Source organism: Hyperoodon ampullatus (assembly GCF_949752795.1).
Source record: "Hyperoodon ampullatus genome assembly, chromosome: 12".
Taxonomy (NCBI): Eukaryota; Metazoa; Chordata; class Mammalia; order Artiodactyla; family Ziphiidae; genus Hyperoodon; species Hyperoodon ampullatus.
The window spans coordinates 8,423,948-8,431,435 of record NC_136925.1 but is presented as its reverse complement, the minus strand read 5'-3'; the positions used below and the strand labels follow the sequence as shown (position 1 = coordinate 8,431,435).

The window sequence follows — 7,488 nt, the reverse complement described above, 5'->3', positions numbered from 1 at the left end:
AAGTTAACATCTATCTCATAGCATAATTTCTCTTTAATGTGGTACAAGATACGTGTTTAATAAACCCAAACATCTTTTGAAGTTCTAATTAACCCAAGGCTGAAGTCTCAGGCAAAGTGGGCTTTGTATTTTACGGACATGATAAGAGTTACCTTCAAGCTTTCTCCTAGGCATATTTTTGTTCTCTCAGGGTCAGAATTCTGAAAACAGTATTTCATCAAGCTAGCTGTCTCTAAGTGCACTTCCCAACACAAACGGTCCTCAGTGTCAGACACATGTCAGAACCAATTGGCAAAATGCCCAAATAGCACTTCACGCTCAAAAAAGTAGTTTGCTGGGTGCACACCGGTGGACTTAACTCGGTCTTGGAGCTCGTCAGCTCGTTTGGTGGCATCTTTGCGTTCCACCAAGGAAAAGCGTACACTGGCAGCCAGTGCCAAGCAGGGGAGAAACAGGGAGGAGCCCCGAAACAAATGGTTTTGACAGCTGCTAGGAACGTCCCCCCAAATCCCCCTCCTGGGGCCAGTGAGCCACGAGCAGCGGGGTCCTCGCAGCCATCCCAGCACGTCGTCAAGGCAGCGGCTTTGCTCCAAGATGCATTTCTATTTAGCACCTGTTAAAGTACCCGCATTAGGTTATTATAGCTTCGTCATTAATTTATGAATAGGAGACAGATTATAACTGTGTTTTGTGTATCTGAAAAAATAGTTATAAACTCTTGACTTATACTCTTTCAGGTGCTCTAATACTATTAATATAAGTTTGGGCAGTGTTCATCAAAGAGAGATGGTGGAACTAAAACTAAATCTGAGCCTGCAGATAAGGACTCTGCCAGGAATTCCCTGGTGGCCCAGTGGTTAGGACGCTGCACTTCCACTGCAGTGGGCCTGGGCTGGATCTCTGGTCAGGGAACTAAGAACCCGCAAGCCGCGCGGTGCAGCCAATTGAATTAAATTATTTAAAAAATAACGACTATACAAAATTATCTCACTTAAAGGAATATTTCAAAACAGCCTACCTCCTCTTGCTGCCAGCCAGAAGCACTACAGACTATGACACCCTAGGAAAAATCAGCTAAAAATGTAACCTTAGTACAGTTACTTCATAGAAATCCCCCGACAATGATAATAGTCAGCCTCCAACAGCTGTCGGCCTTGTGATTTCCCACACCCACCACAGACCACATTGCCTGGTAGTTTGAAAAGCTGGGCACATACTAAAGTTCATTTCAACAGGAACACAAAAATTAAAAAGAGGAAATGACTAAGAAACAGTAAGCATCTGTCAAATCACTGGTTGAGGGGGGAGGGAGGGAAGATGAAGATAGGGACCTATGCTAAATTAAACCATCACGGCACTGAATTATGAAGTTACCTTATAGCCAAGAGTTTTAATTTTATTACTGATTGTTTTCAAATATTTTGTCAGGGACTTCCCTAATGGTCCAGTGGTTAAGACTTCGCCTTCAAATGCAGGGGGTGCGGGTTTGATGCCTGGTCGGGGAGCTAAGATCCCACATGCCTTGGGGCCAAAAAAACATAAAACAGAAGCAATATTGTAACAAAGACTTTTAAAATGGTCCACATCAAAAAAAAATTTTTAAATAAATAAATAAAAATAAAATATTTTGTCATTTTTGAGTTTCAGCCTCGATTGGAATAGCCATGGCTTTTCCCCTTCAGAGATTTCAACTCCTAGGACTTCCCTGGTGGTGCAGTGGTTAAGAATCTGCCTGCCAAGGCAGGGAACATGGGTTCAAGCCCTGGTCCGGGAAGATCCCACATGCCACGGAGCAACTAAGCCCATGCACCACAGCTACTGAGCCTGTGCTCTGGAGCCCGCAAGCCGCAACTACTGAAACCCACACGCCTAGAGGCCGTGCTCCGCAACAAGAGAAGCCACTGCAGGGCTTCCCTGGTGGCGCAGTGGTTGAGAGTCTGCCTGCTGATGCAGGGGACACGGGTTCATGCCCCGGTCCAGGAAGATCCCATGTGCCGCGGAGCGGCTGGGCCCGTGAGCCACGGCCGCTCAGCCTACGCGTCCGGAGCCTGTGCTGCACAACGGGAGAGGCCACAGCAGTGAGAGGCCCGCGTATCACAAAAAAAAAAAAAAGCCACTGCAATGAGAAGCCCGCACATCACAACAAAGAGTAGCCCCTGCTCGCCGCAACTAGAGAAAGCCCACGCGCAGCAGCGAACACCCAACACAGCCAATAAATAAATAAATAAATAAATAACTTAAAAGACCCGATGCAGCCAAAAAAATAAAACAAATAAATAAAATATATATATAAAAAAAGATGACACAAACTAAGAACTGCATACTTTTGTGTTTGCCGTTCTCTGTCTCCCTCACTCTTCTTTCTTCACATTCTCTTCAGCTTCATTTCCTATCTTTCTGTACTGTTATTCCTGCTTTTCACTGCTCCTAATATGATATTAAAGCTTATTTTTTACATTCATTTTATTTATTAAGCAGAAATTTAGTATTTCCTACTTTAAAAGCCAGATTAAAGACACAATCGAGGGAATTCCCTGGCAGTCCAGTGGTTAGGACTCAGCACTTTCGTTGCCAGGGCCTGGGTTCGATCCCTGGTCCTGAAAGCCACTCGCTGTAGGAAAAAAATTAAAAATAAACATTTAAAAGTAAAATGGGCAAAAGACTTGAATAGACATTACTCCAAAGAAGATATGCAAATGGCCAATAACCACGTGAAAAGGTGCTCAACATCAGTAGTCATTAGGAAAATGCAAATCAAAACCACAATGAGGGACTTCCCTGGCGGTCCAGTGGTTAGGGCTCCACGCTTCCACTGCAGGGGGCACGAGTTCAATCCCCGGTCGGGGAACTAAGATCTCACATGTGGCACAGTGTGGCCAAAAAACGAAACAAAACAAAAAACACAATGAGGTACCATCTCACACCTGTTAGGATGGCTGTTAACAAATAATCAGAAAATAGCAAATGTTGAGAACGCTGTGGAGAAATTAGAACACTTAGAACTGCTGGTGGAAACGTAAAATGGTGTAGCCACTTTGGAAAACAGTATGACGGTTCCCCCCCCAAATAAAAAGTAGAGTTACCATATGATCCAGCAATTCTACGCCTAGGTATATATTCAAAAGAACTGAAAGCAGGGTTGAAGACCAGTTCAAGGGTCATGTTCATAGTAGCATTATTTACAACAGCCAAAGGTGGAAGCAACCTAAGTGTCCGTCAACAGATGTATGGATAAACAATGTATATAAATACAATGGAATATTTTTCAGCCTTTAAAAGGAAGCAAATTCTGACACACTACAACTTGGACAAACTTTGAGGACATTATGCTAAGTGTATGATTCCACTCTTACTACTAGTCAAATTTACAGAGACAAACTAGAAAGGAGGTTGCCAGGAGTTGGGGGGACGGAGGAATGGGGAGTTATTGTTTGATAGGCAGTTTCAGTTTTGCAAAATTGAAAAAGAGTTCTGGAGGAGGATGGTGTTAATGGTTGCACAACAATGTGTGTGTATTTAATGCCACTTTACACTTAAAAATGGTTAAGATGTTAAATTTTATATTGTATTTTATCACAATTTATTTATTATTTATATATTATTTATTTATTTTTGGCTGTGTTGGGCCTTTGTTGCTGCGTTCCGGCTTTCTCCAGTTGCGGCGAGCGGGGACTACTATTTGTTGTGGTGCGCGGGCTTCTCATTGCGGTGGCTTCTCTTGTTGCGGAGCACAGGCTCTAAAGCACAGGCTCAGTAGTTGTGGTGCACAGGCTTAGTTGCTCTGCAGAATGTGGATCTTCCCGGACCAGGGATCGAACCCGTGCCCCCTGCATTGGCAGGTGGATTCTTAACCACTGCGCCACCAGGGAAGTCCCTGAACAATGATTCTTAAACCTAGTTGGACATCAGAATTCCCAATAGAGCTTGTAAAAGTAGATGGCCAAGCTTTATCACAAGCAATTCTGATCCAGTTGCCCTGGAAATGTCTTGGCATCTATGTTTAACAAGCTCCATAGGTTATTCTGATGCTCAGCCAACTGAGCTTGCCTTGCCTTCATAAATATCCTTCATAAATATCCACTGTCTCAGTGGCTTGTGGCAGAAACAAAGCTGTAATTAATTTTACAGTGTGTGCTGGCTCAGGAACTTAGAATACAAATAATTTGTATTGAAGTACTAGAGTAGTTCAGTTGTGCAGAAAAGTGAACTCATTCTGTTACAGAAATTCAAGTCCAAAAGCTATTCCAACTTCCAATGAGAGGTGAACTATGATGATTTGTGGGCAAGACCAAATGTTTTTCAAATGTAAACTTTGGGCCTACTTGAATGCCTGTGGACAAGTATATAGAGATCCTATACTTTTATGCCATAGAGAAAGAATGCAACTCTTGGGGCTTCCCTGGTGGCCAGTGGTTAAGAATCCACCTGCCAATGCAGGGGACACAGGTTCAAGCCCTGGTCCAGGAAGATCCCACATGCTGAACAATTAAGCCTGCGCGCCACAACTACTGGGCCTGCGCTCTAGAGCCTGCGAGCCACAACGACTGAGCCCGTGTGCCACAACTACTGAAGGCTGCGCACCTAGAGCCCATGCTCCGCAATAAGGGAAGCCACCGCAATGAGTAGCCCGTGCGCCGCAACGAAGAGTAGCCCCTGCTTGCCACAACTAGAGAAAGCCCGCGTGCAGCAACGAAGACCCAACACAGCCAAAAAATAAACAATTTATTTTTTTAAAAAAAAGAATGCAACTCTTTTGATCTAGAACATCCCTTTTTTTTTTCCTTTGGCTGTGCCACACAGCATGCAGGATCTTCCTTGACCAAGGTTCGAACGCGTGCCCCCTGAGTTGGGAGCGTGGAGTCTTAACCACTAAACTACCACCAGGGAAGTCCTAGAACCTCTTTTGACTGTTTCTGACCTAGATCAACATTTTTCAAACTGCTGGTTGCAATTCATTATCAGGTCATGAAATTAATTTTTTGTCATACGTAGCAAGTACTATTCTCTGAAACTTTTGTTTCAGTTATTCATATACACATTATATTTCATCCATTTTAAGATGCATTTTTTTCTATATTTATCATCTCTAAATTGGTGTATGTCCTATAATCAATATCATCTTACAATCATAATTGGCAGCAGTTGTGACTTCCAATTTGAAACATCTTAGGTGCAATGAAATATGATGTGTGTTTGTACTGTATTACAATAGAAAATATATTTCTTACTGTGGATCCTAATCACAAAAGTTTTGAACAGACTAATCTGTTTGCAGAGCGCTGCGCCCTGATGGGAAAGCCTCCAATACATCAGGATTCTTTGACATCCGTGTATTCCTCAAAGTAAATTTTCTAAAAAGCTTTTAAAAACAAGTCTTATTGGTCTCTTCCTATGCTGTAACTGAAGTGATGTGATTAAAATGTAATTCCAAGTCACTGTTGAGCATGGACCTCAGGTATTCTGACTTCCCAATGCCTTTGTCACTTTCAAGTGGGTTTTTTCCTCCTAAGGAAAGGTCCTCCTTTCCTTACCCAGAGGTCCTACACGGGATAAGAAGTGTCTCCGTCCCTCCTAAACGATCTGCTTCTTTTGGCTTAACCTTCAGTTCCCACTCCCACCCTTTGTTGACCATTTCATGCTAAGCATTTATGGAGTTGCTATGCTTTTCAAGTGTTCGCTAGACTAAACAACTATTTTTTAAAATCCAGTGCCTCATAATTAATTCATTTTTAGTCTTATGTTGGTTGCTCTTTGAATTCTCTTTTAGAGTTGGTCTGTACTCTGTTAATACATGGCCAATTGAAATTTTAAAATGCATAAATATACATAAAAAACACACCACCTAACTTTAAAAGGAAATATTTCTAGATTATACTGTATTTAATACAAGATCAGACTGTGTGTGTGTGTGCAGGCATGCAGTGTTTCAAACAATGAAAAGAAACTTACTGATGTTATTTCCAATTTCACACAGAACAACCTCAAGCAGGGGCGGGGAGGGGGCAGTTTAACGAACTTCAGAGACAGTTTTCAGAGCTTTCAAGAAAAACACCTATAAGGAGTTATATAAAATATGAGAAACTGAGTTCCAAGAGATGCATTCCCTAACCTCAACATAAAGACAGTATGAGAAAATGTTTTCTACACCCAACCATGACTGAATAAAAACCACATCATTTATCATTAGACGTTTACTGAGTTGCCAGTTTCTACACAGAATCCTGTAGGAGGGTAAACAGCGAAGTCCAAGGGGTCAATCAGGAAGGTAGGACAATAGCTAAAGTGAGGGGCTACAGGTCAAGTCTGGGTCAGGCCCTTGCTTTGTTGCCATGACATAGCTGCGCCCCTTACATCTAAATGGTTACAACCTAGGCCTCAGAAAATGTTACAGATGCCGTCACCAGCAGGCTGAGAGGACCACATCCTCAGCTTGGGTGGCTCCAGACAGCACTGGAACTCAAACTCAGACTGCTTATGTGGTAACCCACGTAACACCAACGTGGGTGTTCTCGCAACCACATGATTTTACTGAAAATTTAACCAAGTGGAATTTTTTTTTTCTTAAGTAGCCTTCCATTGCCTAACCTATGGAAACCACAGCTGCAGGATCATACTACGCTGTCTTGTCTTGGCTTTTGCTACCAGTTACTCTCACTAGAATAAACAAAACTACCTACTTTTGACAATGTCTATTTTAAAATCTATTTGGCTTTACACAAGCAATAACCTACACTTTACACAATGTCTCAAAAGAGATTGTGCTAGGGAGATCAGCTCGGTGCTTTGTGACCACCTAGAGGGGTGGGATAGGGCGGGTGGGAGGGAGGGAGATGCAAGAGGGAGGGGATATGGGAACATGTGTATAACTGATTCACTTTGTTATAAAGCAGAAACTAACACACCATTGTAAAGCAATTATACTCCAATAATGATGTAAAAACAAACAAACAAAAAAAAGAGATGGTGCTAAAGGCAGTATCCAAACTGTATATGTTGTGAAGTTTGACAAAAAGCCAAAACGACCTGAACTCTTTTAGGGAAACCATGATTGGTTAAAATAGAAAATGTAAATTCCTTATACGAAGACTTGACTCCCACCGTGACTTTATTACGTGGCAGAGCACATTTTTTGTGTGTGCTCTAAAGGGGAAGTAAATGTAAAGCTATCCCCTACTTCACCTGGCTTTAACCAAACATTGGATACAATTTTCATTATGATTACCTTGTGATTAAAATGGTAAAGTATGGCATAGATTATAGTATTATTAAGTGAATTTGCAATTGGCGAGACCATCAAAATTAAATAGCAGTCCTCTAGTGCAATACCACAGTTCCCTGTTTTGGGACCTGGTTTGTTTAGTACTTATCAATAACTTAAAACTACAGAAACATAAAATATTAGATGTGTAAATGACAAAGCCCACATTTTTATTTAACATGCTAGGTAGCAGGCTCCAAATTCAGAATTATCTCAACAAAATGATGAAG

The 7,488-nt window shown here is 41.9% G+C and overlaps 1 long non-coding RNA gene across 1 annotated transcript; it reads right to left on the bottom strand.

Annotated features, from left to right (window-relative positions):
• Positions 1 to 2,445: 2,445 nt before the first annotated feature.
• LOC307061239 lies at positions 2,446 to 6,045 on the bottom strand. Its single transcript, XR_013811175.1, has 2 exons — positions 5,950 to 6,045; positions 2,446 to 2,611 (listed from the first exon to the last, which is right to left on the bottom strand). It is a non-coding gene; the product is annotated as an uncharacterized lncRNA (long non-coding RNA).
• Between the last annotated feature and the right edge of the window lie 1,443 nt (positions 6,046 to 7,488).